Raw genomic sequence first — 26,587 nt, 5'->3', positions numbered from 1 at the left:
GTCCCTTCACTACGGATGAAGCACCTACCTGTTCTGGGAAGGCTATGCCATCTTTCTTTATCTAAGTACCACAGCCAGTCAAACAGTCTAGTGTTTCTCTCATCTTCATTCTTTGGTGAATGACAAAGATAGGAGACTAACATCCTTACCGATGTAGATGTGGAGAGGTGATGGCAATTAGAAACACATTTGTAAGTTAGCGCCTGCCTGTAGGGTTCACCGTGACCAATGGCAAACTGATTTCCCTGTTAGAGGTCTTCTACCTATGACTCATTCCTTGTAGTCTTCCCAGGAAAGGCTTTGAATTTTGAACAGACAAATTTGTCGACTAAGCAGATGCCTCTCACTTCATGAAGCAGCAGCCAGCACTAAGGCAGCAAAGGAATGGTTCACATCTGCTCAAATTAGTTTTCATGGGGTTGATGGAGCTGGCCCTGCACCTTCCAGACAGAACACAGAATTCTTCCTTCTAATTATTTCCTCTCAGCAATTTCCACTCAACAAATCTGCATTATGGCCTTTCAGACACAGACTCATCATGAGGGTCTAACCAACATCGGCACTTACTGTTCAAGTCATGGGACAGCCAAGCCATTTCAATTTTGGGAGTGACTTCCTGTGATTCTCACCACATGAAAAATTTGGGTTAATTTCATGCATAGTAAATTTCCTCTGTCAGTTATTTTGTTATGTTAATAATTGAGTAAGTCATGTAAAATCAAACCGTGTCTTGAAAGTATATGTGTTTTAGGGTGATAGATAGTTATTTCCTGTGGAAGGTATTTATTTCCTATGTATTTTGTAGGGCTTTTGGCAGTATAACTCAAGACATACGTGCATCTGGATCTCTAGCTAAAGATATTTTCTATGAAGAACTTAAAAATTTCAAGGTAATTACTTTAAAATCATGAGTTAAAGATATTGTAAGGACAACACTTTTATCCTAGCATGAGATCGAGATATGGATCATATGATTAGATATGGTTCTAACAAATCCCTAATGTATGGGTCTTAATAAATGAAATATCAGTAACATGAAATAATGGACCAATGGAATTATAAACTAGATGATTCTAAGAGTAAGACAAATGAAGAAAACAGATAAAGTAATACAATGTGGGATTCCCTTCTGTATGCTATGAATATCTCTTATTACCATTGGCTATTAACGAAGCTGTTTCAGCCAATGGTTTAGTAGAGTAAAGCCAGGTGAGAAATTCAAACAGAGATATATAGAGAAAGTAGACGGAGTCAAAGAGATGTCATGCCGCTGCCAAAGGAGAAAGACACCAGCCACCAGCCAGAACATTCCCGGTGGGCCATAGCCTCGTGGCTATTCACAGATTAATATAAATGGGTCAATTTAAGATATGAGTTAGCTAAAATATGCATAAGCTATTGGCAAAACAGTGTTGTAATTAATATAGCTTCTTTTTGATTATTTGGGTGTGGGTGACCGGGAAATGAAGGAGTGGTCTGCGTACATTAATAGATAGATGATAGAAATAAATAGAAATTATAATGAATATACTTTAAAATTTGATTATATGTTTTCATTCTGTAGTTAGGGCATGTGTGTACACATTCATGTCATATTAATTGTCTGCAAACCGTTCTTTTCAATACTTTGCATGGCACTATGAGGTCTTAATGCAGTTAGTTTTTCCCTGTTGGGAACATCTCATTTTAGATAATGAAGAATAGTGCACCTTGGCCAAATTGTCATGAAATTCAAATGAAGAAGTCTAAATTAATGAGGTCTTAGTACACTTGGCACATGGTGAGAACCAAGATCAGATAATCTTCAGATTCTGAACCAATGGCAATTTAGCTTCCCTCTTCAGACACGTCAACCTGATTTAACAGTTGGCCAGGTTTATTAAAAAAAAAAAATACCCCTAGCACACTTCTTAATTAATTTGAGATACCATCAAGTTCTGTGGCTCATGTCTCAACTGCTGACATAAACACACCCTACCCCCACTAACTTCATTATATACTCAAGTGTTTTTTAAGTTGAACATAAGATTGTTTAAACTGAGGTATTCAAAAAGGGGGATTTTATACTTCTGTTTCTTTGTTTAAATGGATTTCTAATTCCTTTATCATATAGCTGTTAACTCACTGTTAAATTTAATTTTACAAATCAATTGCAAAATCTTTGGGTTCTCTCAGGTCTCCTCAATATTGAAATTGATGTGAAGGGTTTTTTTTTGTGTCAATATTAAGAATTAATATGTCTTTTGAGTCAGGTCCTTAGACTTACAATGGTGACTTCAATAATTATTTACAGCTTGACAAGATGATACCTTTATACTACAGCACTTCTGGGATAGAAGTAAAATAGTCACAAGTTCAAGGCTAGCCTAAGCTATGTAATGAGACTGAGTCTCAAAACACACACACAAAATATATATGGAAAACCCATACATATTATAAGTTCATGTGAATGTATGGCAGAGATATCTAAAAGGAAGTTCTGTAAAGGCCTTAGTGCAGATGTGAGCATGGGAATTCAAGAGCATTTTAAACCTATTCCTCTGTATTCCATGTATGTTGTGTGTATTCTGTGTATGTTGCTACCTGATGCATTGTTTTTCATAATTTCTACCCTAAGATTTTTTTTTTTCCAAAGCAGGGTTTCTCTGTGTATCTTTGGGCCTCTCCTGGAACTAGCTCTTGTAGACCAGACTGACTTCAATCTCACAGAGATCTGCCTGCTTCTTCCTCCCGAGTGCTGGGATTAAAGGCATGTGTCACCAACACCCAGCTCCATCCTAAATTTTAAAAGACTCTTCAAAGCATGTCTTTTTTAATTATTGACACACTTTTTAATGTATACTAGAGCCTCAAAATGTCATTAAACTTTTTAATATAGTTGTACTATCTCCAAATAACCACTTGGGAGTATCTGAAAATATTATATATAAATATATAAATAACCTCACGATAATTTTTCTCATGCTTCCATTTGTTGATTACATTTAGGCTAACACTTTTTATGCTAGCATGGAAAAACAGAGTGTTTCCTTTCTCCCACATTCTTAAGTCCAGCGTCTTATTTATTTTTCATAAGTCTGTAAATTCACTATTTTTCATTGTTATTATTTCATTTTATGCTTCCTTATCAGAATAATTCTATTATGTAAAAAATATCAATGATAGGCATGATTCCTTCAGGAAATTTTACATTTATTTAGGAATAACGCTTAGAGAAGCAAGTGATAACACATTCATATATAAGAACATATTAATAAAATGAATTTTCAAAGGACATGACATTGACTTAAGTTACTCTTGCTGTTTAAATACATATGGTTATAAATTAGGTCTAAAATATTCATACTTACACATCTTTTTAACTAGAATTTTAAGCAGATTCATAAATGAAATGCACAGAGAACCATAAAGCCAAGGCAATTGAACAAGACATTTACCATGATAGATGACTCAGCTTTACTAAAACACAGACTGTGAAGCTTCCCACATATCCTGGGATATGGTTGTCTGTCATGGTCTGAGCTTCTCCTTCGACATTCACACTGAGACTTAATTGCAGTTTTTTTAAAAAATATTTATTTATTTATTTATTATGTATACAATATTGTTTCTTGTGTGTATGCCTGAAGGCCAGAAGAGGGCACCAGACCCCATTACAGATGGTTGTGAGCTACCATCTGGTTGCTGGGAATTGAACTCAGGATCTTTGGAAGAACAGGCAATGCTCTTAACCTCTGAGCCATCTCTCCAGCCCCTTAATTGCAGTTTTAAGAATCTTGAGAATGTATTGACTGAGATTTCTATCCCGCCCGGTTCCACAGTCGTTAAGTCCCAAAGAAATCACACAGAGGTCTACATGAATTATAAACTGGTTGGCCTAGTATCTCAGGCTTCTTATTAACTCTGATAACTTATATTAGCCCATAATTCTTGTCTGGTCTGTCTTAGCCATGTGGCTTGGTACTTTTTTTTTTTTTTTTTTTTTTTTTTTTTTTTTTGACAAGGTAGTCACATCTTGCTTTCTCTGTGTCTGGATGACGATCGCAAACTGAAACTTCCTTCTTCCCAGAATTCTTATCACCCACCTCTACTTCCTGCCTGGTTGCCCTGCCTATACTTCCTGCATGGATACTGGCCAATCAGCATTTTATTAAAAATAATCCAAGTGACAGGATAAAAGACCATTGGCCCACAGCAAGAATGGAAACTCTTACCAAGCTATGATGTGATAGAAGTGTCATTGCAATGAACAGCTTATGACAGTTGTGGAACAGGATTCCCTGTTAAAGGGGTGAGCTTGGTGATTGTCTCTCTCTCCTTTCCTTCAGTGCTTGCTTCCACCATGTTAGGAAGTAAGGCAAAGTTCCTTGCTAGACACACGTCCCGTGATCTTGTTCTTCTCAGTCTCTGTAACCAGGAGCCAAGTCAACTTTCATTCTACATATGGAGTCCAGTCTGTTATTCCTTTATAACAGCATGAGTCAAGGGATTCTGTGATCAGTTTGCCTTTGTGTTCAGCATCAATTTTATTTTTACAGATTCTGAGTGAGGCCTAAGGATATACGTGCTATGTAAGCCTACTGTTCTGACTCCCATTGCTACTCAGACTTAGTAGTCTCATCCATTATCCAGACTCTGCACTAGACCAGTCTCCAAGGCCCAGTTGCCATGGGACATTCCAGTGCATCTGGACCACTTCTTTGCTCCCTAGCCTGCAACGTTGTTACTGTGTTATTGACAAACGTGTCCAATGCGCATCTCACTCAATGGCCACAGAGGCCCTAACAAGAAAAATGCTTCATTGTCTTTTCAGCATGTCACCTACTAATAAGGAAACGGCACAGGCCGTTGCACATACAAACATAATCCACTTGGGACGTCCATCCCCTGGGTGACTGCCCCATTCTTCACACTCTTGCTTTAGCAATGATCTCAGAGACAGCTGCACAGTGGGGCATCAAAAGATGCAGTCACAGAGCTGAGATTGGACTCTGGAACTTGACTTCCAAAATCTGCTTTGTCACTTTGTTCACAAGGTGATTCTAAAAATATGAAAACGAAGCCATGGTTGAGGATTAGAGCGTCGAGGAAACGGGTTTATAGAATAATCTCACTTTGAAATAAGCTACTTTACTTTAGTTAGAGGCACAAATTTAGAGCCTAGTTCTTCATCTCTAACCATTAATTCAAATTTTGTATTGGTTCCCCTGAACATCTTAAGAGGAAGCTAGGTGTTGTATCAATGGGATAGACCGGCTCCAAGCACTTTTCAACCCAGAATGTTATGAGCATGGACAGAGGCGTTATGGGGAAGTAACAAACTGGGCTGCTAACTCTGTCCTCGGATACACTTTTCCTTACGTTCTCTGAGCCTCAGCTTGCAGAACTATAAGATGAGAGCGGTACCTACACTCTCCATCAGATGCTAGGCACATAGAGCTTGAAAGTCTTGGATGAAAGGAAACGATTAGGGGCCACATTCACTTATGCCAAGGCAAATCAAATTCAACTTAATGACTGCCAAAACCATTTCCAAAGCAGTTCAACTTTCATCAGAGTACCATTACAGTCAGCAATATTAATCACTTTATACTCATAATTTCCACTCAAAGTAGCCTGGTTGAGCCCCCAGATTCCAAATCATGGTTCCAGTGGCGTGGTTCTGTCCTCTATTGAAATCAGGCGTGTCTGGAGTGTGACAAGGCATCTGCCTCACAGCTGTCTGAGGCACAACAAATAGACGGGGGCCAGACCAGAAAAGCAACTTCTTCAGCTGACATTTCAAGGGAATGTTCGGGAGAAGTAGCACATGGCTTCCTAGCTTGGAGCCCCGCCAGGATCATTAGAGTTAATGACCATCCTGCGGTGGTGGAACATGCCTTGGGTTCCTTAACGATCATCCTGACTTCCCATCTGAAAGACGTCATCTCTGACAGCCGAGGGTCTGCTGCTTCGAGCCCAGCGCATGAGGAATCTACAGGGCAGTAAATCAAGGCTCTACTGCGGGCTCTTTCCAAGGACGGCTGGGATCTTTCTGGTATAGATGGCAAAGACCTTGATCTGCTGAGGTCCCCCCCCCCCAACTTAGTTTTACGCCAAAGCCACTTCCACACTATCAGTAAATTTGTGCTTAGGGGGTGCTTATTAAGTTTAATAGTGGCTTAAAAACAGCCTAATTAGAAAGGTAAATCTAATTAGGAGGTAATAAAGTCATATTTTCTATGTGTGGGTCTGTGTGTATGTCAGTCTAGCCTTATACTTGTCATTATGTACATTCTTTTAACTCAATCATAATCACCCAGTAGGTTTACTATGAATAGCTCGCAAGTTCATTCTATTCAGGCGATTGTAAAGATGGATATAAGATCTATCAAGGTGTTTATAAATGCCCCAAACTGGTTTTAAATTAAAATAATACACAATTTTCAAACATTTATGCTTAATGATTTTAATACACGAGCATTACTTCTCCTGACCTTAATAGTAACATAAATTTTTTTAAGAAAAAATAAAACATCCAGGAAAATTTATAATTGAGTGTGTTGATAACTTTCGGTAATTGCTAATCTGCTAACAAAGTCACAGAGCCGGGATTTTGATACGTTCCCTCATCTTTTACGTTCACAATGACAAGTTACTCTACTTTTATATTCAACAGTTTAATTTAATGTGTGTGCTGGATATGTAATTTACATCACACATGTGTTTGTAGTAATATTACAAAGCTGTTCTTTATTGCTCTAGTGTTTGGCTTTTGCTTCCTGGTGCTACCAAAATTGGAGTCTCTTTTATTCCCGAGGAATAAGGGAAATTTTTGTCCAGAACAAGTTTAGTCCATACATTAAATTAAATTAAATGTTTAATATAAAAACTAATTAGCAGGTTGTATCTTTAAGAAAAGTCCACTAAGCCAATTTAGTCTAAGGTCAGCACAATTTATCAAGAAGGGGCAGACCGGACTAAAACTATATAAAGAGCTTTGTTCTTCTTAGGAAAGAACGTTCATTTATGTCCCCTCTTATTCAATATCATCCTTCTGCAACATAAAGCCGATAGATATGCCTGGAAACCTTCGTTCAAGCTTTGGGAGCCGAAGTGAAGAAAAGTATAACGATATTAATGTGTTTCATTAATTGCCGGGGCTGTAACCTCATTTGCTCAATTGCCCTGGGGCTACGGTTATGGCTTGACGTGAAGAGAGAGTGCTAAATTGGGAAGCAAGAGTCTTTATGTCGAAAACAGAGCTTCGAGTCAGAGGTAGGAAGCCATGTTCCTGAGAAAGCCTAGGCTCACTCTGCTTTGCCCATTTAAAGCTGAGCTGGAGGCAGCACAAGGCAGGGAGGCAAGGCAACGGGAAACAGCTGTGAAGTCCTGGGAAAAAAAGAGGCCAAGTTCAAGTGGAATTTCTGATAACCACAGCAGCATTATCTTTCCCAGGGGTAATTGCCAAAACTGTGTTTGTTTATGGTTCCTTGAAGATAAAGAAGAAACTTTGGACCGAGGGAGGAAGACTGCAAGTCCCTGAGAAATGAAAGTGTTTAGGATTCTCTTGCAAATCTTGGAATGCATGTCAGACAAGCCTGCCTAGGGGGTATTTCCTGCCCTGCTCTGCAGTCCTGCTGGGCAATGTCCTCCCAAAGCATCCATATTAAATTGCACCACTCATCAGCAAGACTTCTTTCTGAATTTCAAGGCAGGGCTGGCACTTGCCAATGAAGCTTGCTGCGGGAGACACACTCACAATGGCACACTCTGATGCCTTCGAAATGAAGCTTGGGTCTCCAGTCCAGCCTGGTAGCTTGGGGCGAAACACTGATGGTACCTGGTTTATGAGCTTGTAGTTCATTCTCTTGTGAGTTGTAAAGTTTCCAGAACTTTCTGTTGTGTTATTTTATGGAGTTCCACAAAGAAAACCTAATGACAAACGCATGTTTGTGGCATGTGGGATTTTCCATCATCTGGCTATTGCTGCAATCCCTTTCTAGCCGTCCCCCCTTGCTTGTCTAATGAGTCTGCCAATCGAGCTTGGGACTCACGGTGTGGTGGCAGCAGTGGCGGGGGCGGTGCTGTGCGTGCTTTTACTGAACTGTGTGCTCTGAGGTGCACAGATGACAAAGGACTTTGACACTCAGTCACCTAGCACAGATTCTGCAGCATCTCCACGCATGCCCCCAGACTGAACACCTTCTTGTCAAATACATTCCCAGCTCTTGGAGGTTAAAATGGCCTCCCTCCTTTCCTCCTTTTGATAATGCCTTGCAATGCCTGATTCTCTTTCACAGAGGCTATGTGTGGGAAGATTTATTTTCATTCCTTTGGTTTTCAAAAAAAAAAAAAAAATGGCTGTGATCTTAACAATGTGATTGTAACAATGTGGAAATGAGCTTTGGGTGTGTGATTGAGCTTCACACAGAAGTGACTCAGCACCGTTAACAGGGTTTTTGTTAAAAGTATTCGATAAGAATAAGTAAGTTTATCAAAAGAAGGAAAGGAGGGAGGTCATTTTAATCTCCAAGAGCTCTGCGTACATTTGACAAGTAGGTGTTCAGTGTGTGGTTTTTAAACATAAAGCAAAGAAAGCCAGCCTAAAACCACAATCCCAGAGAAGTTGGACAGCAATGCGGACACTAAGAGAGACTTACATGGTTATAATCTACATGGGAAGTAGAAAGTAGAAAAGGACAAGATCTCCTGAGTAAATTAGGAGCATGGGGACCTTGGGGGAGGATTGAAGAGGGGAAGGGAAAGGCAGGGAGGGGAGCAGAGAAAAATGCAGAGCTCAGTAAATATCAATAAAAAAATTATACAGGAAAAAAAAATAATTAGCCACTTGCTTATGAAATACCGGACAAAATAGAAAAGGTTTTGTAGATTTTTGGCAGAGAGAATGTGGTCAGATATTGTAAAGTTTGGGGAAAGAGTGATTTGCTTTTACCTGTTTGTGGAAATATGCTAGGAGATTGTGATAGGTGGAGACTAAGGACAGAAAACTTGGGGTATAAAAAGTAGGACAGGTGATCATATAGACGGGTCAGAAAAATACGTGTAGCTAAGGGCAACAGGCTTCTAAGAAGATGGACTACCAAAAATAAGGCTCAAAAAAGAGAGAATTGTTGAGCCCTGGTTCATCCCAAGTGTATTTGGATGCTGCAATGGAGGACAAAAGCTACTGAATTTGAACAAGGAAGAATCCATAGATAGACGGATAAAGAGGAAATGTTGGCTTTTCTGGTTCTCTCTGTCCCTGGCTTATTTCACTTGACAGAATGCCCTCCAATCCACCCCTGTAATCCCAAGTTTCAGAGTATCCCATTGTACCATCAAAACCTGTTTTCTTTATTTACTACTCTGCTGATGAACACCCAGGTCAAGTCCACATCTCGTGGGTAGTGCTGCAACCACGTGGAAGTAAGCATGTCTCTCTGGCATACCGATTTAGTTGTAAAATGACAATATTAGCTCACCGTATGATAGCATCAGAATCACAGAATTCCCGTCTATCATGTACTATCTGCAAAACTCCTGCACCGTTGGGAGATAAGATTTGAACACGGTGTCAATCTCACAAATCCCAGAATGGCATCAGGGGCTCATATAATCCTGGACCAGAGTTCGAGAATCACATCCAGAAGATAAGAGCTGTAACAGAAAAAAAGGAACTTGCAATGCAGCCCAAACTGAGACCATTTTTATTGTTTCGGTAATGAGATGGAGCGACTCTGTTCAAACAGCCTGCTATGAGCTGAGTGCCTGCAATCTTTTCATTAACAGTCTTCAGTCCTTTCCATACACACGAACTCTTCAACATGGACCAGGTTTGAAAGGAACAGTGACCTCATTCAGAAACAGGACTTGACTGCTGAAGTCCCTGTGCATGATCACAAGAACCCAGGAATCAGGGAGAGTCCAAAGTAGGCAGAACCCTTTATGGGTACAGAAAGCATCGTGGGTAGATTCTGGGGATGGAATCATCTGGAATCTACCTTTCCCTTAGATGGCATTTGTTAATATTTTCCTTACGAAGTACATCACTCTCTCTGGAGAGTTTTACTCGCTGGCAGTGGTGTCGAAGGAGCCTGTCTTTACTCAGAACCCCAAAGATCTCAGTTATGACACCATATCCTTGTTTACTTTCCAAGAAACTAATTTTTTTCCCTAATTTTCTTATTGCATAACCTTTCATTAGGAAAATTGACCACTCCTGAGAGATGAAGTATAGGCAACAAGTTTCTGTTGTAAATTATGCGATAAATAGAGAAGGTAAGAAACAATAAAAAGAGAAGCTGCTTGAAGCCTCTCTAAATATCAAAAGGCCTAGTAGTAAAGGCTGTATGTGTTTGTTGGGGGCTTTCCAGGCTCTCACAGTGCTGACAATATTGTAAGAATTAATTATAATCTCACAAAGCAAGCAATAGCTTTAAATGCAGCTTTAGTCATCAGCCAGAATATGATGGTACACACACGATCAGTGGGTTTCCAGCTGCTTAGAGGGGATGGCCAGATGTGCTTCCCTGTTTTAAAAAACAACAACGGATACTTCACTTTTGTGTTTAGTATGAACATTTCTATATATTTTATGTATTACTAATGTGCACTTCTCTCTTTCTTTCTCCAAGTGTGTGTGTGTGTGTGTGTGTGTGTGTGTGTGTGTGTGTGTGTCTGCGCATGTGTGAGCATGTCTCTGTGTATGCAGGGGTGCAAGTAGGGTGGGGGGGTTAGAGGACAACTTTCAGAAGTCACTTCTCTTCTTCCTACAATGAGGTACAGGATTGAACTCGTGTTCGAGGGCCAAGGCACTTTTACCCACTCAGCCATCTGCTTGGCACAAACTTTTCTATGTCTAGATTTATGTAAAATTATTCAGATCGTTTTCTTTACTTTGTTATCTTTTGTTGATTCTTCTAGATTTCCCCATAAACTCTAGGCCCCCTTTAAGTAAAATGACTTTGCAAAGTTTTGCAGATTTTCTTTTTTGACTAAATGTGGACAGTATTTTCTCAATTTTCAGCTTTGGCTCATCTTCATCTCCAGTGCAGGCAGACGCAGTAAGATCCTCCTGCAGACTGCTCTTAAAGTCTTTGCGTATCTATTGATATAGATAATGTCCAAGGCTAAAGGAGTCCTCCAAAGTCTTGTTTATGAATAAAACACTCGAAACTAGAGAAGAAATGCACATCTGTCTCCTCTTACAATACCCTTTCAACAACTCTGCTTAACATTAATGAGCCACTTCTGGGTTCCAGACAATCACTCTACACCACCAGGACCTAAAATTGAATATATACAGTGATGATAGTCTAACAGATTTCTGTTTTTCATCTTAATATGATAAAAAAAAACCACTCTACTAATTTCATCATACATTAAGATCCAGCCTCAAAAAATAATGACAAAGAATTTTGAAGTTTGTTACATGGTCATTCTCACTTTTTTCATATGTATAGAGAAAGACACCGGTGAAGCTACATGAGAAATAGCCTAATTTGCTATAAAACTTATTGCTTGCAAACAGAAGGGGATTTTCCGAGGACCAGATATGGCCCTTGGAAATATTTTCAGGAACATTACTGGGAGTTAAGATCAATGATAAGTCTAATACTTCTCTATGCAGAATTTTCTTTACCATTCCACGAAATACTTTTCCATTCATTACTGTAATCAATGAAGTCTCTGCCATGCCCTTTGTGATGTGGACTTTCAGTGGCATATGGATTAAGGTCTCACCCTCTTTGACTCCAGTCAAAAAAAAGTCTCAAGTATCAAGACCAGAAGGTCATCTGACCATTTGAGAGAGTAAACTCAATTATTTTAGTTTTACTAAATTTTATTTGTGTTTGTGGGTCTGTTAATGCAAACATGTGTGGTTTTTAGCATCTCTTACTAATAGGATTTTACCTTGATTCTCTTGAATTCTCTCCAGGTTCCATCCAGTGTTTCACTCCTGTCAAGAACTGAGGAAGTCCTGAGTGAATGCGTACTGTTGACATAGGCGAAGCCATGGCAAGGATCAGTACCTCAGATCAACGGAGACTGGCCAAGACACGGGGTAAAGTCAGAATGACAAAGTTTTCCTTCGGTTCAAGTATAAGTACTTATAAGCTTTTGGCCACTGTGTGCAAGATCTAGCAGCTGTAGCTTCCTCTCCATGGATATTTATAGTCTGAGACTGCTCCCCTACAGAGACCTCTAGGAAGACAGACCAGTTTCTTCCCCCATGTGCTATGTACCAGAGTTCAGGTCCAGGGGTACTATGGAAGTACAATGAAGATGCCACTTCATTGAAGTGAGTGCATCCCACTTGATCCCAGCTTTATTGTGCATGCATTTGTCATTTCTTTAGTGTCTGTCCTTTCTTCAATTTCTCATTTGTTTCATGTCCCTGCCTATCAGGGCCCAAGCCACACAAGGACTTGGCCCACCCCCACACCCTTCTTTATCTCTTTTATTTGGTTTCATGTTTTTGAATATCTGTACTGAAGACTGGTTTTACTACTTGTACCTCAGTCATGACTTCCTCTCTCACCGAAAACGATAGGTAAGAGGAAATGTGTTCTGAGAGAAGTTTAGATTCAAACTTCTATAGCAGCGGGAGCCTCTTCCCTGACTCTAGAGTTAGTATTTAGTCCTTCTAAAGTCAGATAAAAAGAAGTAATTGTAAAACCACAATTGTGGATGTAATACACATCTTATCACAAACCACGAAAATTGTCCAGAGAAAGAAGATTACAAACTGACTAATCCCATTGCTAGATGGTAATACAGATGTGTTGAAGACACTAAGAGACCATGGATACAAGTCCAGACTACTATACCCAGCAAAGCTTTCAATCACCATCTGTGGAAAAAACAAGATATTCCCTGACAAAACCTGTTGAAATAGGAGCGGCGGCAGGGCTGCGTCCCCGGCACCCGGCCGCCCGCATGGCTAGTTTATGCCCAGAAATAATTACACGGAAACTGTATTCTTTCAAACACTGCCTGGCCCGGCTAGGTCCAGTTTCTTATTGGCTAGCTCTTACATATTGTTCTAACCCATTTTTAATATTCTGTGTAGCCCATGAGTTGGCTTACCAGAGAGGATCTTAACCTGCATCTGTCTGGAGCGGGAGAATCATGGCGACTCTCTCTCAGTTTCTTTTTCCCAGAATTCTCTTCTGTCTACTCCGCCTACCTAATTTTCTGTCCTATGAGGGCCGAGGCAGTTTCTTTATTAGTAAGAAATCACTCCCACATCATAAACCAGATTTAAACAATAACTATCCACAAACCCAGTCCTTCAATAAGCACTAGAAGGAATGCTCCAACCCAAGGAAGCTAACTGCACCCACAAAAACAAAGGCAACAAATAGCCTCACACCAGCAAATTCCAAAGAAGGGAAACACACAAACACTACCACCAAAAAAAAAAAAATAGCAAGAATTAACAATCACTGGTCATTAATGTCGGTTAATATCAATGGACTCAATTCACCTATAAAAGGACACAGGCTAAGAGAATGGCTATAAAAGCAAGATCCATCCTTCTGCTGCATACAGGGAATATATCTCAACCTTAAAGACAGACATTTCCTCAAAGCAAGTAGGGAAAAGATTTTTCCAATCAAATAGACCTAAAAAACTAGTGGGTGTAGAATTTCAAATATCTAACAAAATAGATTTCAAACTAAAATCAATCAAAAGAGATGGAGAAGGGCACTTTATACTCATCACAGGAACAATCCATCAAGATAAAGTATCAATCCTGAACATCAATGCTCCAAATACAAGAGGACCCACATATATAAAAGAAACATTACTAAAGCTTAAATCACACATCAAACCTCACACACTAACAGCAGGAAACTTCAAGACCCCACTTTCCCCAATGGACAGATCAACTAGACAGACACTTAACAGAGGAATAAGAGAATTTACAGATCTGTGACTCAAATGGACTTGACAGACATCTACAGAGCATTTCACCCAAATGCAAAAGAATACACCTTCTTCTCAGCACCCCATGGAACCTTCTCTAAAATTGACCACATACTCAGTAACAGAGCAAACATCAACAAATACAAAAAGATTGGAGTATCCCCCTGTATCTTATAGAATCACTATGGTTTAAAGTTAGAATTTAACAACAACACTAATTGCAGATAGCCTACAAACTTAAGGAAATTGAACAGTGCTCAATTGATCCACCCCTGGGTCAAGAAAGAAATAAAAAGAAAATAAAAAACTTCCTAAAATTCAACAAAAATGAAGGCACAATGAACCCAAACCAATGGGATACTATGAAAGCAATACTAAGAGGAAAGTTCATAGCACTAAGTGCCCTCGTAAAGAAAGAGGAGAAATATCACACTAGCAACTTATTAGCACACCTGAAACCTCTAGAACAACAGCAACAACAACAACAACAACAACAACAAAAACCCCATATTCACCCAAGAGGAGTAGATAACAGGAAATAATCAAATCAAGGGCTTAAATCAATAAAATAGAAACAAAGAAAACAATACAAAGACAATGAAACAAAGCGCTTGTTCTTTGAGAAAATCAACAAGATAGACAAACCCTTACCCAAATTAATCAAAAGGCAGAGAGAGAACATCCAAATTAACAAAACCAGAAATGAAAAGGGGGACATAACAAGAGACACCGAGAAAATTGAAAGAATCACTAGCTCTTACTTCAAAAACCTGTACTCCACAAAATTGGAAAATGTAAAATTTAGTCACCATAGAGCCTTCATCCAGCACCTGATGGAAACAGGTCAGACATCTACAGTGGAACCCTGAGGTGAGCTTCTAAAGTCTGGTTGAAGAGTGAGAGGAGTGAGAATATGAGCAAAGAGGTCAAGACCATGATGGGGACACCCGCTGAAACAGCTTACTTGAGCTAATGGGAGCTCACCAACTCTTGATGGACAGGGAAGAAACCAGCATAGGATGAAGCTAGGTCCTCTGAATGTATATGACAGTTGTGTGGCTGGGGCAGACAGCGGGGTAGGGGCAGTGGCTCCAGGATTTGTCCCTGATGCTTGTACTGGCATTTTGGAACCCGTTCTATTTGGAGGGATACCTGCTCAGCCTGGATATAGTGGGGATGGCCTTGGTTCTTCCTTGGAGCAATGTGCCTTGCCCTCTCTGGGGACTGGATGGGCGGGGGGGTAGAGGGAAAGGTGGAGGAAATGGAAGGAGCAGAAGGAGTGGGAACTGGGATTGTTATGTAAAACGGGAAAAGATAGTTTGTTTTCTTTTAAAAAAAAATAGTAACATTATTCTTTGAATTGGAAGCAGTTTATCCTTCTTGTCATTGATGAGCCTACAAATCAAATGTTGATTACTAATGTTAAGTCAGCTGGAATTCCAACCACCATCTTGGCTCAATAGCCCTTGCTGGGAGCCATAGCTGAATACAGTACACTACATCCGAAGATATATTCTCAAGGCTCTGGCCTTGGTTTATATACTTTACTCAGATGGTGATGGGAATGGTGGAGTTTGGAGACAGGAAGTCTGAAAGAAGCCACTCCGGTGGCCTCTTGAACCACTGCCAAGGCCATTCCCCCTCTGCTTGTCACAGACAGTGAATTCTACATTCCTCTCCACTCTCTCTGTGGTCTCCATTAGAGAGTCCAACAGTTCCTAGATAAAGTTAAAGACTCATGTAGTGATCTTCACACTAATTGGACTGTAATGTATAGCCTCGGTCAAGCGCGTCTTTCCCAGCCATTCTCTGCGCAGACAGCAATCAAGCCATTTCCAGAAGATGCATTGGCTGTTGGGACCCTAGAGTAACCTTATGCTGCACTGGCCTTTTAGCAAAGAACACAATTAATTTTGATACTGAAGGGCAATTAAGTGTGGTTAAAATGAGGATCTCTTGGAACACAGAATGACAGAGGAGGCTGTGGAGGAAATATTTTTGCCTCGAATGTTTCAGAAGCCAACAAGCACTCCCCGCTCTTGTTATTCCAAGTCCAGTTGCCAAAATCCCATTCCATTGCAGTCCATGAGAACTGAAATGAACGGCTGTGTTAGCCGTGTTGCTATTCTGAAAGATTGCTTACATCAACTATTTAACCAGCTGCAATTCTGAAAACACACATTGTGTCTGGATACCTGTGTTACTCATACATTTGGAGAAACACCTACACAGACTTTTTTAAACACATGTGCCCCACTGAGGATAAGACACCATGTGGTACAGCTTGCTCAAGCTAATTTCAGCTCAGAGGAATACTTCCCAGGGCGGGGGTAGGGGGAGTGTTTCTACTTAAACATAGGACATTTGAAGAGGAAGAACATGGTGTTCCACACCATTGAGAGGAGAAAGGATGACGTGATGCCATGGCCAGTCAGAGGATAAAAGGGGAGAAGTGAAGAGAGCCGGACTGTAGTTGTAGCGGACGCCTGTTCAAGTATCCCTGGGGCCATTTCTAAATATGTTTCTAACTGTTAATTGGCCTGGGGCTTTCTAAATTTACTGATCATATGCATTTTTTTTCATTTTACCATGCATTCTCCTCATTCATTATTCACACACATACACACACATGTGTATGTGTATATATGTATTACTAGTGAGCTTTCTTGTACATAATTTAGATACTTTTATTAAATGAATGCTAATGTTTCCTGTGCCAAAACTATAACACTCAATTGTCCATCCACTTATGAATGGATAAAGCCATGATGTGTATAGAGAACATAGAATATTATTCAACCACACTAAGAAATTGGGTTATGATGCATGTTCCAACGTGGGATAAATTTTGCAACTACGAGGTTAAGTTGAAGAAAAGAAACTCCACATCTGGGTGTGGTGGGTGGCATGCACATGCCCGTGTAATCTGATGGCTTAGGTGCTGAGTCAGGAGGCTAGTGAATTTAAGGCCAGCCAAGGCTACTTAGCAAGGACCTCATGAAACAAAGCAATGGAGGAGGAGGAAGAGAAGGAGGAGGATACAAAGGAGAAGGTGGAAGAAGGAAAAGGAGAAGAAAAGCAATGGAAAGGGAGGAGTAAAATAAACGGCCAGACCCTAGAGTTCAAATCCTGAGTCCATAAACAGGAAATGCACCAAAGAGACAAAACCACAAAGACCAAAATTATGTTCATGCTTCCAGAGCTGAGGTCAGGAACCTAACATCTGTGGGGATTATAGGAAATAATAGACAGTGGTGAGTTTGCAGTAAGTTTATGAAGATGATAAACCTTACGGATATACTAGAAATACAATAACAAAAAATTGCACATGAACTCATTAAACCGGTAGAGACTTACCTGAGTAAACACATTAGTGTAAAAGAAACGCAGCCATCTCTCACATTGGGTTAAGATGCTTGTTTATGTTGCTATTGTTGATCAAATTAACAGACAGATCACTAAAAGTTCCAGTCACTTACTGTTTGAAATTTATATCTACAGGGAGACACCTTATCTTTCCAAATATACATATGGAAGACACATCAGAAGAAGTCCTGCTATTGTTATGTCCTTCGGAAAGGAAAATTCCACACTGGAGGTAAAGGTGGTCTCCAAGATTCATGGAAAATTCCACAGTGATAAGGCTCTAAGGATAAGAAAGCATCTTGACTGTGAAAATAGAATGAGAACCACCTACACGTGACACCCTAGGTCGGGTTGGGTCTGTGATTAAAAACTTCCAGGAGAAGACAGTCTGGGCTTCAAAGGCCCATTCCTCATGCTCCAGGAGGGCAGCTGCAGGGCTGTTTCTCGTCAGAAGGCTGATGAGATTCATCGCAGTGCCGCGCTCACAGACCGTGCTCCCATCAGCCTGATTACCATCTCAGCCCCACTGGTTTTGATCTTGAGCTTGCTGTCACCGAAACCATTAACACAGATTCATGGACGCCTATCTCTAAGTGGGCCTTGTTCGTGGTCAGGAAAGATTCTTATATGAATCCTCCACTCCGACGAGCTTACAAGATAAAAACAAATGCATCTTTATCAAGATAATAGGAAGTCGAACTGGCTGGAAACATCCTTGCTGTTGAGATCCTTGGCATTTAGAGGAAGAAATGTATTCACTGCTCGTGTTAAAGCTCTGACATTGCAAGATGCAGGTGGTGTGGGAGGACATGAATAATCCTGGTAGATTCTGGATGGGTGCTTTCAGGTGACTTACATACGGCAATTCTTGTCATCTCCCAAACAGCCTCTCCTTCTTCCACCTGTTGCCTGTGATGTCCCAGAAATGTAAAAACAGGGAAAGAACTGTCCTTAACGGCTTTGCTGGTCGTGGTGATGGGGTATCCTTTTCAAGATCCAACTTGTAGATTTCTGACCTCCAAAATCATGAGAAATTAAGTACTTATTTCAGCCATCACTTTGTGGCAATTCTGGTGCCAGTCACATGAAAATTATGCACTTGCTTCAGCGCCTAATGAGAAGCATCTTTGATGTGTACTCTTCCTACCGGGCGCTGTCATCACTAACAGGCACTTTCAAAAGACCAGAATGGGCATCCCACCTCAGTTGTTAGGGTATCACATCTGCATCCCTCCTGGATCTGTTTCTCCTCCACACATCTATAAGGTTCACTAATTACTGCCCAGAGTTCTAGATGTGAAACGAGAAAGCCCAGATGTTCCTGAAATAATACTGGCTAAGGTAGTATTATGTGAAAAAACACGGACTGAAAGATTCTGAATCCATTAATTAATTCTCTTATGCCTGTATTTGTTCATCTGAAAAACGGGAGTGGGGCTAGGGATGTAGTTGGTGTTCACTCCATGAACTTTGTGTGATTTTCCTTTGCTTGGCAATCCTTGGTTCTCAATAACATCATATCATTGAATGAAAAGAAACTATAAAACTATATTCTTGTTTGCTAGCAACATGAGCATATCTTAAGAAACGACAGGAGCAATAAGATAGTAAATGTTTAGACCTAGAACACAAGCAGGGTTGTTTACCGAGCACTGCCGCATAGAACTGGGGTCAGGGGGCAAGACTTTTCGGCTCCATTCTAGCTCTCCAGATGATCGGCCTATGGCCTGTCCATTGCTCGTGGAAAGAGAGTTTGAATATCTTTAGAACTCACATGGGTCTCTCTCTGCCAGTACACTATGCTCAGCCTAGAAAACACCTGTAAACAGTTAAGAACAAAAGTAAAAGATGCAAACGCGGAAGGCCTCCTACAGAGGTAGGGAGCAACAAGATGCAAAGGGAAATAAAAGAACATTGGGTGAGGTCATGGAAGTCATGGTGTTCATGTGCAAAGTGTCGAAGAACAAATATAATGAGTAGACACACGTTTAAATAATGAACAATACCGGCAAAATATCAACTGTAGAATAATATCCCAATGCAAAAATAAAAAAAAAAATGAGTGATGTTCGGACAATCTCACTACACTTTTCACTGCCCTATAATAATTTCCTTGTTTCGATCCTAGACACCACATTTTAGATTTCAAACACTAATCGGACCACGTTTCTTTTACCCTACCTGAGAATTCTTTACAGTGAAAGGCTGGTTTGCTTGACATGAATTCTTTAAGCTTTCACTGGAAAGAATTCTCAGGTAGGGTATGAAATCGACATTCTTTTTTCAGGACTTATGTTTACAGAAAAATTAAACTTTCCATCTAACTCATGCCTAGTGTTCCTTATGATTATTGTTATGTAGTTACAAGTTTTGAACAAATGCTTGCACGTCATATTTAATAAAGTCTACATTTTGTTTCAATTTTTTTGAACCTGTGTATCATTATATTACATTCTTTATCTCTCTCTCTTGCATGTTTGTTCTCTCTCTCTCTCTCTCTCTCTCTCTCTCTCTCTCTGTGTCCTTCTCTCTGTCTCTCTCTCTCTGTCTCTCTCTCTCTGTCTCTCTCTCTCTGTCTCTCTCTCTCTGTCTCTGTCTCTCTCTTTCTCTATCTCTCTGTCTCTCTGTCTCTGTCTCTGTCTCTGTCTCTGTCTCTGTCTCTCTCTCTCTCTCTCTCTCTCTCTCTCTCTCTTTCGCATTCTCTCACAAGCTCTCTTTGGCCCTTCCCTCTCATTTTGTTCTGGAGATCCACCTGAAGCCTTCGAAATTCTAAACAGAGTTTCCACAGCTAATCTAGATCACCAATCCCAAGCCTTTGCTTGTTTTTAACTTTAAATTTTGAGGTATGACTTCAGAACTCACTAAGCTGCCAAAGCTGGCCTTGACTTTGAAGTTTCATTATAATAAGCTATATCTGTTTATTTCCACATTGTCTATTACTGGTTTCCATGAAAGCTACAGTAGTTATATAACCTTCCAAGCTTAAAATATTTACTCTTTCACACTTTCCAGAAACAGCTGATTCTTGTTCTCAGCATTAAACTCAACAACATTGTTCAAGGGTTTGTAAAGACAAAATAAATTTAACTCAAAATGGAAAAGTAATATATTTCTCTAACTGTTACTGGGCATAACTGTAAATACAGGTAAGAATTGATCATTCTGAATGAAGGTAAATACAAGCATATTATTAAAAATATTTGTACACCAAATATTTATTGATAAGCCAGAAAGATCATATTATTAGCAAGTATGTATTTTAATGAGATAGCTCTCATATCAGATGCTATTTCCACTTGCCTGTGCTCTCCTGTGCACTGGAAATATGACACAGGAAATATTACAAAGGAGAGGCACTAAAAGCATAAAATACACAAGATATCTTACTATGTATGTATTGATTCTAAATTCATTTTTGTAACACCAGAATTTAATAAAATGGTTTTTTGTTTTTTTTTTTTTTTTTGGTTGGTTGGTTTTTTTTTTTAATTCTTTTTTCTTTGGGCATGTGGTGGTGCAAGGGTGAAGTGTAGATGTGGAGGGACCAGGAAATGAGTGGAATTGGGATGCACAATATGAGATTTCCAAAGAATCAATAAAGAAATTATGTTAATAAAAATAAAAAGAAGAAAATCATAAGAACATACTTTAAAAAAATACTATTCCACTAAATTGGAAAAATCACTAAAAAAGGTTAAATTTATAGATACATATGACATTCCAAAGCTAAAACAAGAAGAAAAACAATGATTTAAACATCAAAAGAATGACAAGATTGAAGAAGTAAGAAAAAGTGTCCTAAGTATTAAAAGTCTATAATCAGATGGATTAATCACAGAATTTTAGTAAAACTTCGAAGATGAATTAACACCAACACAACTTATTCTCTGAGCTAGAAAAGAATGTGGTATTTCAAAGCCTTTAAGCTAAGCAGTATTATATTGATATCAGAACCAGTTAAAGGTACATTTTTACAAAAATAAAAGAAAATTACAGACTTACATCCCTAATGAACAAGATACAGAATTTCTCAATAAAATTCTGTCAAACTAAATTCAAGATCACATGAGAAAGATCATTAATATTGATCAAATTGGTTCCATTACAGAGATGCAGGGAAGGTTCAACATATATAAATCAATAAATGGAATCCATCATGTAAATTGACTCAGAAAGAAATCAGATGATTATTTCAATATATGTAGAAAGGGCCTTTAATAAAAACTCAACATCCCTTTAAGATAAAAGTCATGGAGAGACTAGGAATAAATTAGGCCAATAACCAATATTATACACTAAATGAAAAAATGCAAAGAATTTCCACCAAAAAAAATGGAAAGAGAAAACGATGCCCACTAGTCCACTCCTATTCAATATAATGCTTGAAATCTGAAAAGAAACAAAATTTTTAAAATGTGAACAGGAAAAGAAGTCAAAGTATTGACTTTGGCAGATCATGTGATTCTGTACAAGAGCCCCTAAAGGGTCTTGAAAACATGCTTAGAGCTGACAAAAACTTTCAGCAAAGCTCTAGGCAATGAAAGTAACACATACAAAAATCAGTAGCCTTCATATATATCAAGGACAACACACTGAACAAGGTATAAGGAAATGATTCCATTAGTAATAGGCACAAAAATAAAGTACTTATGAAAAAACTTACTCAAAGAAACAGAAGACCTTTCATGTTTATCGACTGAAAGAACTAATACTGTGACAATGAATCTTCTATCAAACGTAAAAGAATAAAACTTCCAGAATCATTCTTCACAGAGACAGAAAAAAAATCTTACAATTTTTATAATGACAACAACACGCATTCACATAAAAGGATATTCAAAACAATTTAAAAAAGAATTCTGCGTGTGCATCTCCCTATCTTATTTCAAACTATACTATATATCTATAACAAAAACAAAATAAAACACCAACAAAACAAAACACCAGACACATTGGACCCAAATATTTGTCCACACATATACAAGTTACCTGGTTCTTGACAAAGATGCCAATAACATACACTGGAGAAAAAGACAGCATCTTCAGCATACGGTGCTGGTAAAACTAAATTTCAGCATGAAGAAAAAGGATAGCAGACCTTCATATCTTATACTATACAAAGTTGCTTTGAAATTGATCACGGACCTCACTATAAGACTCGACTGTCTTCAACTGTTAAAGGATAAGGTGCAGAGGATCCTTCAGTTCATATGTTAAGAACTGACTTATTTAAAATAGGGCTTATGTAGCCCAAAAAATAAGGCCAATCATTGACAAATGGTACCTCATTAAAATTAAAAGTTTCTTGACAACTAAAATCTTTGCGAGCTATGTGCCAGACAAAAGATTAGCATCTAGAATATACAAAGAACTCATAAAACTAAATGCCAGAAAATGAACAAGGTAATTAAAAATGGACTACGTGTAAAGTTATTTAAACAAAAAATACAAATGGCTAGTAAACAGTTCAAAAGCTATGTAATATCTTAGACTACCAAAGAATATAGATTTAAACTATTAAAATTCCATCATATTCCAATCATCAAGAATACAAATAACAACAAATACTGGCATGGACCTCAGAAAATGAAAACTCTTATACAATGTTAGCTGGAGGGCAAAGTAGTGTAGCCACTGGGAAGCCAGTTTGGAGCTTTCTCAAAAAACTGGAAACAGAAATCTGCTCCTGAGCATGTATGCAAAGCATTCTCTACACTACCACAGAGATACTTGCACATCCATGTTCACTGTAACCCAACTATCAATAGTTGGGAATCAGTCCAGATGGATGAATAAGAAAGATGTCATACATATACACAATGATCTATTACTCAGCTATTAAAAAATGAAATTTGCATATAAATGAATGGAACCAGAAAAAGTACTGAGAGAGGTCACCAGGCTAATAAAGTCAAAGACTACATGCTCTCATATGTAGATCCTGGCAACAATTCTTTCTTTTCTTCCTTCCTTTCTTTCTTTCTTTCTTTCTTTCTTTCTTTCTTTCTTTCTTTCTTCCTTCCTTCCTTCCTTTCTTTTTTTTCCTTTCTTTTTTTCTTTCTTTCTTCCTTCCTCTCTTTCTTCACCTGGAGGACATGTAGAAATCAAGATATTTAAGAAACCAGTTACTGGGATGGATGCTTAAGGAAGGCAAGCTAGGGGGCTTAGCAAAATACAGATAAATGACGATAGAGAAGGGAAATGAATAGTGAGGGTAGATGTGATCAAGCAGGGGAGGAATGGAATTGGGGAATCGGGTCTCAGGGAAAGAATTAAGAGATAGATATGCAGCTGGAAATCTTTCCTATCATACCCTATCTTCAACAGAACACAAAGTTCTTCTCCCACAACCTTCTTTCCCCCAACTCATCCCTTCACCTCAGCCCCCAACACCATCAGGCAAAGCCTGAAAACATACCAGCTAAGCAGAACAGGAAAACGGGTGCGCTAACTGAAGAGTCTCCTCCCCCTCCAAATCCAATTCCCCAGCCTCCTCCCCGGCACTGCAACTGAAAACTAGCTGCAGCCTTCCTTCCCCGCTGCTCATAGCTCCTGTGGATCCAACAGTCCACCCCTGTCTAACTTCCGTGTCCTCACTCAGTCGTTTTACCCCAGCCTCCAACTCAGGCAGGCAACCCTTGCTAACTCACAGACCACACCTACCAGAAAACTAGGCAGGATGCCAGCAGAACTTCTCTCTCTTTCTTTCCCCTCCACCCTCGCCCCGCCCGGCCCCGCACCAGCTCTGTAGCAGAGCATCCATGACAGGCTTCCCTGACCACTGTTCCAATGTTCAGTGGATCCCACAGATCTATCTCTTCTAACCTTTTCCCCCTCACCCGTTGCTTTAACCAAGACCTTAACCCCAGCAGCCTGACAAACCAGGGGCAGCCCCTCCCAAGGCAACAAAAAGGCTGAAGACTGACTAGCATTTCTTCAAAGATCCAATGCCCACAGTCATATCCCCAGCTCTGTAGCAAAAAACCTGTTCTAATCCCCATTTCCTCTTTGAACCCACCACCACCAGATCATAAAAGACCTTCTTACAGAACTTCCTTCCCTCAACTATTCCCAGGATCTCAACCTCCTACAGCAGCAGGCCTTCCCCATGGACACACCCTCTCAGCAGGCTAGGAAAACAGACAAACCCATGCAGCCATCCCGCTTTCCAAAAAATCAATAGAGGAAGCAAAAACCAAGGAATAAAGCATCCAGCCAACAAAGACGAACCCAGAAATCAGCACCTAGACCTATAATCATCCCAAACCCAGATTCCTAGAAGCCAATGTAAGAACAATATCAATAACAGCCAGGAAAAATATGTCTCCACTAAAGCCCAGTTATTCTGTTGCAACAGGTCCTGAATATTCCAAATGCAAAGTTGAAGCATAAGAAAAAGATCTTAAAATCAGTTTAATGAAGATGATAGACATTCTTAGGGAAGAAATGAATAAATCCCTTAACGAAACCCAGGAAAGCATAGACAAACAATTGGAGGAAATGAATAAATCCCTTCAAGAAAGTGAAGAGAATTCAACAAACAGTTGAAGGAAAGATATTCAACTGTTTAAGACCTAAAAAATGGAAATAGAAGCAATAAAGAAATCACAAATGGAGGGGATTCTGGAAATAAAAAAAATTAGGAATTCCAAAAAGAACTACAGTAACAAGCTTCACCAACTCAAAATAAAAGATAGAAAAGAGAATCTCAGACATTGAAGATATATTAGGAAAAAAAATGACATTGGTCAAAGGAAACATTTTTTAAAAAAAAAGTCCTGACACAAAACATCCAAGAAATCTGGGACAGTATAAAAAGACAAAACCTTAGAATAATAGGGCAGACAGAGAAGAGTCACTAATGAAAGGCCCAGGAAACATTTTCATCACAATAATAGAGGAAAATTTTCATAACCTAAACAAGGAAATGCCTAGATAGGTACAAGAAATGTATAGAACACCAAATACATTGGACTAAAAAAGGAAGTCCCCTTGACACACTAAACACAAAGAACAAAGAATGGATATTAAAAGCTGCAAGGAAAAATGGTCCATGTAACTTATAAAGGCAGATCTGTTAGAATTATACCTGATTATTCAATGGAGACTCTAAAACCAAGAAAGGTCTGGACAGAGGTGGTGCAGACTCTAAGAAACCAGAGATGCCAGGACAAATTATTAAACCCAGCAAAAGTTCCCATCACCATAGATGGAGAATATAAAATAGCGTATTATTAAACAATATCTACAAATCCAGCCCTCCAGAAGGTTCTAGAAGGAAAACTTCAACCTAAAGAAGTTAAATACACCCATGAAAATACAGAAAATAAGTAAACTAATACCAACAAAATGAAAAAAAGGAAGCACACACACACACACACACATCTCTTTGAAAGGAAGTGTCCAAAATGAGTGGACAATGCTTCTCCCAGGAGACTTGAGATATTAAATGAAAATCTCAGTGTCAGACACAGGTTATCTCACTAAGAGTTATTAGCCGGGGAAGCCCCAGAGGTATTCAGAAGAACAAAGATAATTGCCATTGCTCTGGGTTTCCCACCCTACCTAGTGCTAAAGGAATTACTCACTTTGGATGTAGATCGTAGAGAAATGAACTTCAAACTGACAAGGAAACTCTTCATGCTGGCTGACTTATATAGTGCCAAAAGCTGCTATACAGGCTACTGGGGAAGAAAAGACCAATGGCCTCACCAGCCTGGGACCGCAATGTGATGATGCCGACCTCCTGGCAAGTAATATGTATGTTGCAATAGTGACATGAAGGTTGTAAGGATATCTGAACACCTTTTGATTGAATATGGGATCTGCCCCCACAGGACGGGTTTTATACTCTTTAATGAACACCTCATCAAAAGCCCATGACAGAAGAACTCATAGGAACTGACTGTAGTGTCAAACTGTATTCTAAATACGTGTGTTTATACTTAAAGATTTATGCCGCTTTCTACTTTGGTAGGAGAAGCTTCCTTTTGCAGTGGGTAGTAGTTAATGTATCAGCCTCACATATTAGCAAAGACTTAGGCAACTTCCTAAGAGATGGGAGAAAGAATGTTAAGAGTGTGCAAATGGTTAGGGAAGCTATGAACTGCACACTTCTGGATACGATGTGGCCATGTTGCATGCATCAACTCATGGAGGCTATGTTTACCTATACAAGACCTACAGAAGATAAAGCAGGTGAGAATTCTATAGGGATGGGAGGGGTCTCCAAGATGCCAGTGTAAATGGAAGAGCTATTGGGCGATAGTAGCTTCTGAGTAAGAGAGAGAGAGGAAGTCATTCTTCT

General features: G+C 39.3%; 1 long non-coding RNA gene across 1 annotated transcript; it reads right to left on the bottom strand.

Moving 5' to 3' along the window:
• Positions 1 to 3,192: 3,192 nt before the first annotated feature.
• On the bottom strand, positions 3,193 to 23,780 carry LOC126505949 (uncharacterized). Its single transcript, XR_007593018.1, has 6 exons — positions 23,699 to 23,780; positions 22,270 to 23,366; positions 13,072 to 19,099; positions 11,896 to 12,030; positions 9,465 to 9,639; positions 3,193 to 5,042 (listed from the first exon to the last, which is right to left on the bottom strand). It is a non-coding gene; the product is annotated as an uncharacterized lncRNA (long non-coding RNA).
• Positions 23,781 to 26,587: the final 2,807 nt, after the last annotated feature.

The sequence above is a fragment of the Alexandromys fortis genome, unplaced genomic scaffold (genome assembly GCF_014885135.2).
Source record: "Alexandromys fortis isolate MF-2015 unplaced genomic scaffold, M_Fortis_MF-2015_v1.1 scaffold_67, whole genome shotgun sequence".
NCBI classification, from domain to species: domain Eukaryota; kingdom Metazoa; phylum Chordata; class Mammalia; order Rodentia; family Cricetidae; genus Alexandromys; species Alexandromys fortis.
Note: the sequence above shows the minus strand (reverse complement) of the source record. Positions and strands in the feature narration are given on the sequence as shown.